Below are 14483 nucleotides of genomic sequence, written 5' to 3'. Positions count from 1 at the left end.
CCCTAGAGTTAGGGAGAAAAGACACAAACTGTGGACGAAATAGGGGTTCTGTGGAGACTAACCTCACAGGGTGATCTGATCATAAATCCCTAACTGGGCAGGTCATGATGGGGAGTCACACCCCAGGCCTGTAAGTTCTTCAGTAAAATGTTTATCTTTGCCTTAGGCAAGCCCTGCCCATTGTTTTCATGCTTCCAGTTAATTCACCTTTCAGATAACCACCGTCCAGAGAGCACATAATCTCGTTAACTATCCTGTAATCCAATCTCTGCCTTGCTTTCTCCCACCTTCATTTATGTAATCTTCCTTACAACCGCTCTCCTTAATTTCAAATGCATACAAGTTGCAAAACTGTCATTTTGCGGAAGCCTTTGAGATCTTGCTTCCCAGCAGCTGTCCTCAAGTAAACTCTTACAAAAATTCTCTACAGGTTTGGGTGTTTCGGACATGGACAAAACCCAAGCAACCAAACGGCAATAAAAGATTGCAAATGCTCAAGACAAACTGACACACGTTTAACAAAAGTCACCGTGTGAGACGGGTTTAAGGACTAAACTGAACTACAGGAATGGTAAATGTTATGAAACAAAGGTAAACTGGAGGAATTCGTAGACTGGGGAAGTCATAGACTGCTTCAAAGTAGGGTCTGATTGCCCTTAAAAGCTACCTTGGGAAGGAGAAAGCGTGCAAGGTGAGGCAAGAGCATGAAGAAAAGGAGGGGTGTTCCTGCCCAGGACAGAATGACTGGGGGGATTGGGGTGCTGAAACATGTGATGGGTGGGGAACCATAAGGAGAAGATGGAAAGGGTTGGATGACTAGGCTTGGGGATGTTCGGCAAGAAAGGAGTTAAGGTTTGCTACCCTTGGAAAATCAAGAGGATACACAATGAAGATATGCTTAGACCTTAGGTCTTTCCGACACGGTAAGGTTAAAGAGGAGACAGGGAGAGTGGGCGGCCAGAGGTAAAGATCTCAGGGTCTGGTGAAAGAACCACCCGGGAAATGTCAATTTGGGAGGGAGCCAGAGAATCTGAGAGCATGAGTGAGTTCTCTAAAAGAGGAGGTGAAGAAGAGAGTCAAGAACTGAGACATGGGGTTATTCTTACATTGCCCTCGTTACTCAACTCTTGCCTCCATTTCTCTTTACGTTTCTTTATCTGGGCCTTCCAACTAGCCGGTGAGGTCTGAGGGCTGCACACAGGCATTGGGCTTCTTCGTATTTCTCTTCAGTGTCTAACCTGGATCCTGGTCTGCTATGGGTGTGGTATAAATACTTGTTGAATGAGAAGAAAGGGAAGCAGTGAAGATCTCTCTTTTTTTCCCCCCAAAGACAATTAGGACAACCAAAACAATATGGTGTCTCAGATGAGGAGGCAATACTCAAAATGCTTAACAAAGGTGGGGCTCTGGACACCCACCAGTCAGCATGGCCTTATTGTTAATCCTTTCATGGCTGGATCTGGCTGGGAGGTCTGGGGGGGGGGTGTCCCAGGAATGTGGGCCACTCTAGGGCTCAGGGCAGCGATTGTTTACCAACCTGCACAGAAGCATTTCAGCATTTTGACGAGCGGCACAGATGTGTCAGTGCCCGTTCTACATCACCCTTGATCTGGGTCAGGCATGCCCATACCTTAGGGAGCGCGAGGACGGTGAGAACGGCAAACTGGCCAGGGGAGGCAGCATTAGTCACCGGGGAGGGCTGGGCAGGTGGTGAGGGGTGGAGGTTAGGGATGGAAGCCAGATTTCAGGGACCTGGGGAGGAGCCTGTAGACCTGCCTCAGGGGGCTCTTCCAGCTACTCTGTCTCCTCTTCCTGAAAGCAGCATTGTTCTTCTGTTTTCCTCCAATGAACTGCAGCCTGGACCCATGGCTGTGTGTGTGCCTGGCAGCAGCCCCTCTGACCCTTTCCCCATCTCTTTCCTCTGTCCCAGGCCAGGGAGCGTGGCATCCTGTGTTCCGGTGAGAGGAGACCTGGGATAAGAGCTCTCTCGGGCCTGTCCGCGTAGTGCTATACTCGCCAAGCCCCATTGTGTTGGGAGGACCAAGCAGCCTGACATTTTCCCACCCGGTGACAGGCATCAGTGCAGCTGGAGGGTAAACAGAGGGCCCTGGCCCCTTTTTGATGTCCTGGGAGCTTGTGGATGTCTGGTGACTGTCACAAACAGACAATGACATGGACCAGATGGAAAGGATGTCAGTCACCACAAGATGCCAGGGCGTCATACTTGGGGTTGGATGACCACACACTTCATTCCAAATCTGAACCAAGCTTACCGACAGCTGAGAGTTCGAAGTAGAGAATCGCTCTCAGCCCCCGAGAGCTGGAGACACGGCTTGCAGAAGCCTGAGCACCAGCCAGCTGCTGTGGGAAGGTTCGGGGCCTTTCCGGCCACCACCCTGACCAATCTGGGGCTGAGGAGCTGGTCCCCCTCCAGCTGCAGGGGGTGCAAGTTCTACGTCTCACGCTGCCTATCACTCCTGTCCAGTGACCAGATCCGAGCTCTACGTCTTCTCCCCTAAGTTCTCGGCTGACCATGTGAGGTCAGTTTTAATCCTGATTTGCTGCATGATCCCATACAAATGGCTGTGCTTCGTCATGGGGGGAGCTTGGGCCTGTATATCCCAGGGACATGAGAAGCACAGAATTATAGAAGCATCCTGTTTTAATGGTTCCAATTTACCAGGAAAAAGCAGTCAGTTATTATTTTTTCCATGGTGAGCTGTGGTGGCAGGGACAGTAATACCCATCTCCTCTGACTCATGTAGTGGGGACGAGAAGTTCACACGCAGTACCGGGTACCCACCTGACCCCGCTTCCTTCCTCAGGCTCAGGTTCTCCTCCAAGGGACTAAGGAAAGCCGGAGAGCGTGGAGGCAAGGGGATGGAACGAATCACGACTGCCTACATCAAAGCACCTGGACCAGCAGGGAGGCCGGATGGACTTCTCCAAATCCCAGCCATTACTGGGGTGGCCACAAGGTGCGGTTGGCTTTGAAATCTATTTCAATCCAGCAATTCCACTTCTAGGAATTTATCTTACAGAAATAACGGGACGAGTGCAGGTAAGTATTGTGGGGGCTAAAATAAGAAACAACCAATTGCTCCTAAGGAGATAATTTGTTAACCAAAGGAAATCAATCTATACAAAGGAACGCCAGGCAGCTGTTAAGGAGAGGACTATGTATGCATTGCAGAGAATTACCCTCACAAAATACTGTTCAATTATGATAGCATGCTTCCATTTTTGTGAAAAATAAACCAACATAATATAATACATGCAAAGAAAAAAAAGGCCTAGGAGGATTTACCTCTGAGAAGGGAGAAAGTATGAGGTAAACTCTCATTTTATTCTTTGTATGTATACCACAGACATAACTTTCAGTTTACATATAAATATATTTGTATATATAGAAGTACGTATACAGAAGTAATTTTAAAAATCCTAAGTGTACCTTTTAAGAAAATAAAACAACAAAATGCATTTGATATTCTGCTTGAACTGACAAGTCCTCCTGATAAGACACGAAGCCCACGGAGACCTGGGCACAGTGGAAGAATGTAAACGGCAAGGTCACAGCTTCCCATCCTGACCCCACTCTCCGGCTCCATCTGCTCTCATTTCCTTCTGGAGGGGAGCATGGAAGCTCCGGGTTCCCCACCACCGAGGGAAGCTAACCTGTTTCTGAAGCTTGCTGCGAGAAGGACTCAACCCCTTCCTTCACTGAGGCCAGGGGAAAGACTGATAACGCAGTTTTCAGTAGTTCAGCCAGTTAGAAAAGGGGGTCTCGGGCTTACCACACTTTCAGCCTGCTGCTGGCCCAGGACAAAGTGCCAACAGGAAGCCAAAGACAAAGCAATTCTGGGCTCCAGCTGGTAAAGAGCCTAACTTCTAGGCAAACTGATGGTGGGGCCAAATTTTTGCCCAAATCAGACAATGATTTTAACACAAGGGTAAAAAAGATGGTGTGACTTTGGCTTCCTGATATATTGCTCTTTTGGACATCAAGTGTAGAGAACTGAGTTAATCGCTTGCCTCAGTTCCAGGCACCGTAATTAAAGGGGCAGATATTCCTATCAATCCTCTGTTAGGTAGCCATGAGGGAGATTCAAAGGGGGCCTGGGGTACGTCTGGAGGCCTTCTGGTTCTGGTGAAGGAAGAAGGGTCCATGCGTGGACACAGCAGACTGTGCGTGACATAAGGTACAAGCAGGGATCAGCTGTGGTCACTTGTGAGTACCTGTGAGATATTCCATGGGCCTTCAGGAAGCAAAAAAGGAAGGAGCTGGGGTTCCAGAGATGGGGGGTGGGGGTGGGGAGGATGGGTTAACTTTGCCCGTAAGAAAAGAAGCAACTGCCTGCAAGGTGTATTTGAGGGTTGTTGGGAAGGCCATTGAACCTCAATATAGCTTCCCTATGATTTTGTCAGAGTTGCTGAAATTCAACCCTTAGAGATTCATTCCTTTCGTTTGAGACTTTATGCATGTGAAATTGCAAAGAAATTCTCCGAGCTTCTTTCCAATTTAGAAGACATAGGTCAGAGAACAAATACACTTGAATATCAAAAGGGAAGTAGAAAGAACCCATGGGTCCAAGGCTCAGCACTCAAGAAAGGTTTCAGGTGAAAAGGAAAAGGTGCAAACTTCTCAGTTTGGGCTAACGTGCAGCACTGCATACAATACCATGTTTCCCCGAAAATAAGACCTAGCCGGACAATCAGGTCTAATGCGTCTTCTGGACGCATATAAGTGAATGCAGTGAATAAGTGAATAAGTGAATATAAGACCTGGTATTATATTATATAAGACCCGGTCTTATTTTATTGGTCTTTATTTTACTATAAGACCGGGTCTTATATTCATTTTTGCTCCAAAAGACGCATTAGACCTGATTGTCCGGCTGGGTCTTATTTTCGGGGAAACACAGTAGTATCAGACCAGACCGATGTAACTGCAGAAGCCTTGTAATTATGCTTTTAGAGTTTCTGTTAAAAAAATGCTACACATACACACACACACCCCTTCACATAAAATGTGTTTGTTACCAGCCTCCTCATCTCTACCTGTTCAAGATGGCTTTAGATCTTGATATTGAAGGCCGACTAGCCAGTTGATTTCATTATGAGTAACAGGCTTCTAATTTTAAATTCTTTGGGGTCCTTGCTTTTGGAACCTACAGTTTTTATCCCCTGCTCTAATGAGCCCTCTAGGTGATTGTTAAAGCAGCCACTCTCAACCTTGGCTATACCTTAAAATCACCTGGGACCTTTAAAAAAATACTGATGCGCAGATCTCATTCTCAGAGATTTCGACTTCATCGGTCTGGGTGGCGCCTACGCAACAGTTGTTTCTGGGCGCTTAACTGTGCATCCTAATGTGCACCCCAAGTTAAACAGGGTGGGGTGGACAGGAGGCTCTCCCAGCTCCTCAATGTTAACTGAAGACCTCTAGAGTTGGCAAGAAATGGTTTAGACTGTAAGGGCACATTAGGAATGCGTTGCTATATGGATGCTGCAGGTTCTGTCCCTTCTGCAGAACCCACAGGGAAGGGCCTGGCTGGGACACTGTGGCTGAGTCTGCAGACCCTCTCAGCTCTCAGCTCTCCTTGCTTGTCTGCAACATTCTTTGTGTTGCAGCAAACACGGTTCCCGCCCTCCCTGGCCTCTGAGTGCATCTCTGGGTTCTTGAGTCCCACCCCCTTTCCCCACCCCCTAGAAGCAGGCTTATTGTCAGGTCTGAGGGCAGAAAGACCTAGACCACTGGGGAAGTGGACTCGCCTGTTGGACCGGAATCCTCGAATGCTGTTCCCACTCTCTCTGTTTCCCTTTAGTCAGGGTTTCCGGATGCCCTCTTTCCCAGCATGCTCTGCCCTACCTGGCCCCTTCTCCAGACCAGAGTCTCGGCCCACCAACCCGTGCACCACACTACCATGTGCCTGCTTCACCCTTCAGGGTTGGGCAACCTGGGTGCTTTGTTCTCTGTATTCCTCCAAGGAGGAATCACCTCTTTCTGCATTTGACAGGCTCCTCCATATAGGATTCCCGGGCCCCCAGTGCCATGACTGCTCAGAAGCCTGAGCTAACATTCAGTCCCTCTCAGAAACGCAATATGTTCCCAGGTGATAACAGGAAGACGGTCATGTGGAGTTTTATCTCCCCATCTTTGGTAACACAGACAAGGAGCATTTTTTTTTCTATGTCACTCTGCAGTTTTTACGCAAAGATTCACATGACAAATTCTCAGTTGAGTTCAATTCCAGGAAAAGTTTTGTTTCGAAAATGAATCTGTATGCTTTCTGTTGTCCAAAATCCCAAACTATGCGATCCAGTGTAGTTTTGTTTGTCTCTAAGCTGCCAGAAAATGTAGAGCCAAATTCATTGTCCAAGTGTTGTAATCTGCTAAATTCAGGCCATTCAAAACATCCACTCCTGTTGCTTTGCTTTCTCCTGAGTTTCTTTGCACTTAGTTTTAGCCTAAGTTGTCTCACTCTGTGCCCAGGCCAGTCACTAGGTTCTACCTCTTTATCTCTGGGATCTTCCCATCACACCTCATCATTGCCGTCATCCTGTGCTCAGTAATTCCGGCCTGGGTACTACCAGGCCCCACTCTTCTGCTCCAGAGGAGAGCTTTCTAAGACACCAAGCGGATCCTATCCCATTACTCCTGCTTCAGTGAGATTCTCCTTGCCTCTCTGAGCGCAGTTCAACCATGGATTCTCCCACACTTACTCGTCCCCCTCCCTCCCTCTGGGTGATTTTGCACATGCTGTTCCCTCAGCCTAAAACAACCTTCCTACTTTGTTTTCTTGGTGGCAAGGTTTTCAGCGCTTGGCCCCAGCAGTTACCTTCTCTGTGGGCCTCTCCGGGGCTGGTTGGCCCTGCTCTGGGTTCCTCTAGCGTGCAGCACTCACCATCAGGCCAGACCAGGACTGGTTTTAATGTTTTGTTTGACTATCTAGGATGGTGAGTTCCTGGAAGGAAGGGAGCTATCTTATTCATCACTGTTCCTAAAGCCTAGCACAAGGAACTGTAAGTCAATAAATACATGACACAGACACAGTTCAAATCTCCTGGAACAAAAGGACTGGAGGCCAGCTGCTCCACGACCCTTCCTCAAAAACAGTCCCTGTTTGCCCTTGACTTCTGGAAGGATTCTGCTCCATCCTAGGCAGCCACCCTAAAGATTTTCTAATCCACTCCTCTGGTGTGTTTAATATTTGATAATGCAAGCAGAAAGGATTTTGTTCTTTCCTCTTATGTAGTGACCAGGGAGGGTGTGAGAGTGTAGTAACAAAATGACTGGAGAATGTCTGTTATAACCCCATCACCCGGGACCATTATTACCCGTGTAATTTGGACCATTAGCCAAGTCACAGCTCTTAGGTACATCTCAACACCAGCTAGAGTCCACCAGCTCCCCTCCCCACTACCAGCTGGTTACAGTGGAGTCGCTGCACTTGGCTTGCCCCACTCTGTACTCCTGGGGCGGGGGACAGCCCAGCTTCCCCACAGTCCCAAGGCCAGGATTCCCTCAGAAGTCTGGCTGTCCTCCGGGGTTTGAATCTAGTTCTCCGTGGCCCTCCTAAATACCATGACATCCTGTGTGACGAGACTCCCCCTGGGCTCCAGACTCCATTCTTAGGGGAAAAGGGGCAGAAAGAAGAGCACTCCATCGTCTCTACCTTTTTGCTTTCCCAAGACTGCAAATTCTGACCACAGTCAGGCACACACACACTCACGCCCCCTGGGACCGAGCGCGGACGCACGACTTTGCTCACGTCCCGCAGGTCGGGCTGAAGCGCCGCGGTCCCCACGTCCGCATACGGGAAACCCAGTCTGCGGTCTGCAAAGAGCCACTTCCCAGCTCCGGGTTGTCTCCTCCCTTCCCCCCGGCGCGTCCTCTCCACGGTCTCGGTTCCCCAGCGCGTCCCCTCCACGGTCTCGGTCCCCCCGCGCGTCCCTCCCACGGTTCCCCACGCACCCCCTTCTCCGTCTCCCCGCCCGGCCCTTACCTCCAGGCGGGCAGCGGCTCCGCGGGCTCCGGGGCGCAGTTTGGGGGCGCCCGGGCGGGCGGGGGCTGCAGGCGGAGGGGGCCGCGGGCGCCATGGCCGGCAGCCCTCCGTCCTGGTGTCTGCCCGGCCTCTCCCGGCGCCCGGCGAGCCGCGCGCGCCGCGCTCGCGTCCCCGCCGCCCCGCTGGCGCTGTGGGCGAGTGCAAGGCGGGCCAGGTCCTCTCGGCGGCGGCACCGCGGCTCAGCGCCGGCCGCGCGCCCGCCGACCCCCACCCGCCGCTCCCCGCCCGCCGCTCCAGTGAGCTCATCTGCAGCTGGCGGGCGCCCGGCCCGTTGCCACGGCAACGCCTCTCCCAGGGCCGCGCGGACTCGAGCAGCTCCAGTAAACAGGACCTTCTGCCGGACTCTTCCCCTCGCCTTCTTTTGGGGGGTGGGGAAATGGGTGGCTTAACCCTTTCTTTGCTGGAGACCACCGAGTGGCATTCTCCGTCCCCACCAGGCCCGGGACTTATTCGCGCGATGCGCTCAGCCCCGGGCTGAGACCGGAGGTGGGGTCCGCACTCCCTGCCTTCAGTTCCCTTCGGTCGTTTACCGCGTTGGTGAGTGCTGGGACACGCTGGGCGGCACTTTGTCCCTTGCAGCTTGCAGTCTGGCTCGGCCACTGACAACCAGGACACACACAGAAGGAAAGCCCAGGGGCCCAAGGCGCGGAGCACGAGGGCTCCCAAACCCGGCGCGGGGGGCGGAGGGCGGGCAGGAAAAGCTTCCGGGAGGAAAAGACTTTATAGCGCGCTCGCTACCCCCACTTACTAGGACAAAAAACGAAGGAACACAGATCGCATGATTTAGAACTGCCACATAAGTATACTGAAAATGCTCTGAGCGTTTTATGGTGAGGACAATGGTGGGGGGCAGGGGGGACGGAAGGTTTCTGAGCAGAGTTTCCTGATGGAAGGGAGACGGACCTGGCAGTGATGATTTATGGGTGTGGAGGGAAGGCTCCAAGCCCATCTCCATACCAGGAGGAGTCATTTCTTGTCTTTAGCTCAGGGGTCCCTAGAAGGAGGGGCCTGAAGAGTAAGGGAGGGGAAAAAAGGGAGAGGGAGGCTTAGCCTACCAATCCACAAAAGGGGTGTGTGCAGGAGAGAGGGAGAAAAAAGAGAAATGAAGTATTGCAGAACGTGAGGAACATTAGGTACTGCCTAGGCCGTCTCTACCGCCCGGGGGCCTGAGATCTGAAGGATTTACTCAGATGTCAAAGTCACAGGGACAAAGCTCTGTCTCCTTAGCAGAGGGTTTTGCTCCTTTTGTCAGATTTCTGAAGCTTGGCTAGGACTTGTTAAAGCTCCTTAAACTCCTTCATTGCCATACCCATTTCAACTAAACTCTGTCAACTTTTAGAATACAAATCTGCAGGGTGTAAGCATTTTCTTTTAAAGTGTAAGCGTTTAAATTGTTGTCTCGTTTGCTGATGCATCATTCAATACAATTTCACTTTCTACTAAAACACCAGAGACTTGGCTTCTTGAGGGTTAATTATTCCCAGGGTCCTGGGGTGTCAGGAGGCAAACTGACAAAGTGGAGAAAATGCCAGATGGAGAACAACTGAGCTGAGAGCCCAGCTGGCTGCCTCCCCCAACCCATGCACAAAATGGGCCGGTTGCCTACGATGCTGTGGCTTCCAAATTGCTAGTCACAGCTCAGGTAGGTAGGCCATAGAGGAGGCTGGGGAGCCCCTTGGTGACAGTTCCTAGGTGGCAGGCGGCCGTTCCTTCATCTCTGAGAGTTCTGGACACTAGCTTGTTTTAGAAAAATATTCCTGCCTCAGTTCATCCGGTCAGCCTCTGATGAGCTATGTGGGTGCCTGATGTGGGATGCAAGTTTCCATCCCTGCCTGCCTGTCCCCTATCCCAGCCCAGCACTCCTCAGGGTTGGTTGCTCCATCCTTGGGTCATCCAATGGCTTTGTGGCCATGGCAGGGGGCTCACACATGGCTCCCTTCCCTCCTTTCCTATGTGGCCCTGCTCCTGCTGACGCTACCCCTGGTCGTTCCCAAGCCCTGGTTTTCTACCTCTAAGGTGGGCACTCTGCACTGGAGCCTGGAAGACCCTCTCAGTGGTCCTCTCTTCTCCCAGCTCCTGACACCCGGCCCTCCCTGTCTGTCCTGTTTCTCTCCACGGTGGCAGGTGAGAAGCAGGGTAGGAGATAGCACCTGGCCTCAAGTCAGGAAAGGTGCAGGTGGGAGAAGGGGGAAAGAGTTGATTTTAAATCCTGCCTTTTCCACCTTACACAGCTATGGAGCGCTGCAGAGCATCTTTACCCCCCCCTTTCCCTCCCCCCCCCCCCCCCCGCGCTCCTCTTCCTTCAGCTTCCTGTTGAGGACCAAGGGCTCTGGCTCGGAAGGCCGAATCCAGCTCTGCAGCAGGTTGCTTCTCCTCTAACCCTCAGTGTCTTCATCTGTAAGGTGGAAACAGCAACCGTTATACACCTGACCGTCGTGCGGTGGGGATTAAAGCAGAGCAAGTAAAGGGTGTTGTTCTGGGCCTGGCCGTGGGGGGCGCTCTCGGTTAGCGTCTGTTTGTTACTTATTTCCTAGTCTCTGCGAGCACAAGTGTGCTCAGGGTTCAAGAGGGGGGAGCAGCTCCCCCATCGGAGCTGAGCTTCCCTCTCCCCTACCCCTTTTAGGTCCAGGGCCTCTGCCAGAGCCTGGCCAGCCGCACAGAACCCACTTCATCTCAGCTACTAGCCAAGTGAAACAGACCAAGGGATGGGAGAGGCCAGGCCTGGTTAGGACAGGGAGAGAGCCTGAGAAGGAGCCTTTGAACATCTCTCCAAAAATTATTTAATTTCCACTTAAATTCTTCTTGGATGCTAAACATTTACTGAGCATCTTTTCAATTCCAGGCACTTTCCATATGTCACGTCATGTAATCCTCCCCACGCGCCTGAGCAATTAAATATTACGCCTACCATTTTATGGGTGGGAAAACCAAGTTCCAGGAGGTTATGTGCCTTATTTGAGGTCACAAAGGCCCAGGCCTGTCTGGCTCCAGCCACATTCTTTCTGTTACACCAGGTTTCCTGAGGGCAATGACTGTGCCCAGGACCCCTCACTGGCTCTGGAGGGATTTCTGGATCGGCATTCAGTCTATGTCCCTGTTATGTGCCCTACTGTGGAGGGCACAGGCAGTGCAGTTCCTTGTGACATGTCTGACTCCCCACTCCCTGGAGATCAGGCAGCCGTGTTTGCCTCACTTATTCATTCCTTCTCAGTCCCTTGACAGCAACCTGCTCCAATCTCATTGCCACCTGCCTGCCAGTGCATAGCTGAAAGGTATGCACACAGTAGATGATGGATGAGGGGTTCGGTTATGTTATTATTATTATTATTTTATCTAGAATGCTGGCATGGTGAGAGGAATCATTTATCTATGCTTAGGCTCATGATATTCGGATGAGGTAGAGCAAGAAAGGAACTTATTTCCGCAAGGAAAAGTCACCTTGACCTGCCCGTGGAGAAGATCCTCCTCCTCCTTCTGACCGGCCTGAGTGTGGACCTGAGCTCGCTGAGTCACTGGGGCCAGCAGCAGGGCTCCCCTTCAGTCTTTCATGGCATCCAACTTCTTCCCTCCTCGGGAGGCCGGCGTCCTCCTGCCACTCTTACTCCGTTGCCAGTCCCATCCTTGGCCCAATCTCCCTGCCTTGAAAGGCTGGACATGAGTTCCTTTCCCTCCCATTACAACCCTCTGCTGGCTCCCTCTGAGGAAACGAAACCAAGCCAAGCATCCCACACAAACCTCAAACCCAGCCTTGGTTTGTTCTTGGTCCCAATCAAAAGTCATCCAGGAGGTGTGGGATGGAAGAGGAAGGGAGGGGGCAGCACAGGCCACCCAAGGGAAGGGGAGCGGGGCCCAGTCTGAGGGCTCCAGGGATCCTTCGTCCTCCCTGGGCTTTTGAGGGTCTGTCTTTTCCTGCCATCACTTTGTCTCCCCTCCCCCTCTTGGGGTGTTCTCCCACCTTCTACCTCCCGTGCTGAGGCTGGGACAGGGGCAGCTGTGGGGCCCACTAGGGGGTGCTGTGGAGTAAGTGGCATTTATCACCACAGACCTCTGACATTTGTCAGGGAATCTCAAAGGATCACCAAATTGGCAAATACCACAGTAACATAATTTTTTGCCTAAGAACCATCTGTTTCACTTTGCCCCTACCTTACTTTGCAGGGTCATTTCTTCCACAAAGAATTAAAGCATTTATAATTTTACAAGGATTGGGGTGTTGGTGACAAAAGCAGAGACAACGTCATGGACATCCTGCAGCATTCACCATTCGGCAAAGTCTCAAGTGTGAGGCCTGCAATGCCAGATGCCCCTCTATGCTTCCATTCCTTTCTGTTCCTTTTGGGAGACCCAGCTGAACATTCAGGAAGGGAACACGACTGTGGTGATTTCAGTTCTTTTTTTGAGGCACAAATGTTGATGTCGAAGCGGTTCCAGCTCTTCCTGTTCACCGTGATTCCAGAACACAATCGGCGGCTCTGGCCCATGCTGAGGACTCGAGGCTCCCACACCTTGCTTCTTAACGCCTTCCCTGCCCATCTCCTGGCCAACCAGACGATCTCCTCAGACCCGAGCAGGGAGGCGAGAACCCTCTTCAACATTTTCATCACACAAACTTAGGAGCTGGGCGCTGCACCCGTGGACTTAAAGCCTGCCGGCTCATGCTACTGCTGACATCCACGCAGGCCCTCATCTCAGCCTTTGACCTCCAAAGGCCTTAAATCTCTGCCCTGCCTCTCAGAGGCCACAGCTTACTTGGGGGAAAAAAAGCAGAATCTAGTCTTCCCCATAGGGACCCTAATGCAGGGGGGCTGGGATGGGGCCCAGGAGTCTGCACTTTCACACGCACCCCAGGTGTTTTCATGGAGGTGGCTCAAGTCCCCACTGGTGACACATTGGTGTAGAGCCTGTTCACGGGGGGACGAAATGGGGGAGACCGCAGCAGGTGTGTGCAGGGGTTTCCCTTCTCTCATATTCCGTTCCAAAGAAAGTGAGTGTGTGTGTGTGTGTGGGGGGGTGCTGAAAGGATCTCAGCAGAGAACCGTCCTCCACAAGGAGCTGCACCTAGTGGTTCGCATCTAGGGATAACTTTGCTCCCCAGGAGACACTTGGCAATGTTTGAAGACATGTTTGAAAGTCACGATTGGGAAAGGGGGGTGTTTCTGGCATCCTGTGGGTAGAGGCCAGAGATGCTGCTGAACATTCGACGGTGCACAGGACAGCTTTCTCTCCCCGTCACATCCCCCTCACCCCCAGAACAAAGAATTCTCCTGCCCTAAGTATCAAGTGTGCAGAGGTTGAGGGCCCCCACGAGCCAGCCGGTTCCATATACCCACCCTTTTCCCCAGGGTCTTGAACAAGTACTTGCCCTGCATGGCATCTGCTATGGAACAAGGTTACATAAGAGATGCTAACCTCACTGTCATTTGGATCACGTGAAAAGATAAGCACAGCCAGGTGGGCCGGTGCAACCCCCTACCCCCACACCCTTCCTTCTCAGCTGGGTCTGGGAACCCAGAGGAAGCTTTGGTCACACGTTTCAAGCAAATGGTGCCACCTAGTGCTACTCGAGTTAACAACACCAGCAAGAACAGCTCCAAGAATGGGAAACTGTAATTAGCTGGCTTCTGTTGTGGAGAAGATTCTACAGTGGAAAAAGCCAAAGATCACCCAAAGGAGAACAAACAGAGGCTACTTCTTCAGTGCTTTCCAAGCAAGGGCGGCGCCACGAAGGCCTTAAGGCAGAACTTCCATAATGTGGCCTCCAAATTTGTGAAGCTGTTTGTATCTGTCACATGAAGTAGCAAGAGACACAACTTTCATTTATCCAGCTACCATCCATAACGGTATTTGCTAACATTTATTGACTCGTGGGGCTCAGCATGTGACACAGATTCTGGTTTACTGCTTTCAACAGCTTCGAGAGGCAGGTACTATTCTTACCTCCATTTGACAAGTGAGGGAGGAATGAAGGCTCTGAGAGGAGAGGTACCTTGTCCCCAAGGTTATACAGGTTAAACAGAGCCGGGAATAGAAGCCAGGCTTATTTAACTCCAGAATTTTGCTCTTAATTACTGTTAAAGATATTAATTGCCGGAGTCATAACTGTAAGTCTAGAGAATTTAGACAGCTTTAGTCGGGTTCCCTTCCCCAATTAGCTTACACAGCAACAGAGGTGCAGAGAGACTTGACTGAGTCGCGTTATTCCTCCTAATTATCGGGCGAAGGCCCAGGGCCTCTGGTTTCAAATTAAGTCCTGAATAAGCCCTTTGGTGAGTCAGAGGTATACAAGATTATGTCACACACCTTTGGCACGGGGTGGGTAAATAAATCAGGAAGAAGATGGGAAGGGGATAATTAATGGCTAGCCATATTTGAAACCAGGGGTGGTAGAGATGACGTCTGTCTTGGGAACGGCAAAGG

The 14483-nt window shown here is 51.3% G+C and overlaps 1 protein-coding gene across 2 annotated transcripts in view; it reads right to left on the bottom strand.

Moving 5' to 3' along the window:
* DENND2A (DENN domain containing 2A) overlaps nucleotides 1–8138 on the bottom strand; it is a 79192-nt gene extending 71054 nt beyond the window's left edge. For both annotated transcript variants that reach the window (XM_033099098.1, XM_033099099.1), the window contains exon 1: nucleotides 8007–8138. The gene's annotated coding sequence lies outside the window, so the exon portion shown is untranslated. The remainder of the gene's footprint in view (nucleotides 1–8006) is intronic.
* Nucleotides 8139–14483: the final 6345 nt, after the last annotated feature.

This window comes from Rhinolophus ferrumequinum, chromosome 26 (assembly GCF_004115265.2).
Source record: "Rhinolophus ferrumequinum isolate MPI-CBG mRhiFer1 chromosome 26, mRhiFer1_v1.p, whole genome shotgun sequence".
In the NCBI taxonomy this organism is placed as follows: Eukaryota; Metazoa; Chordata; class Mammalia; order Chiroptera; family Rhinolophidae; genus Rhinolophus; species Rhinolophus ferrumequinum.
This window is presented reverse-complemented; position numbering and strand designations above follow the sequence as displayed.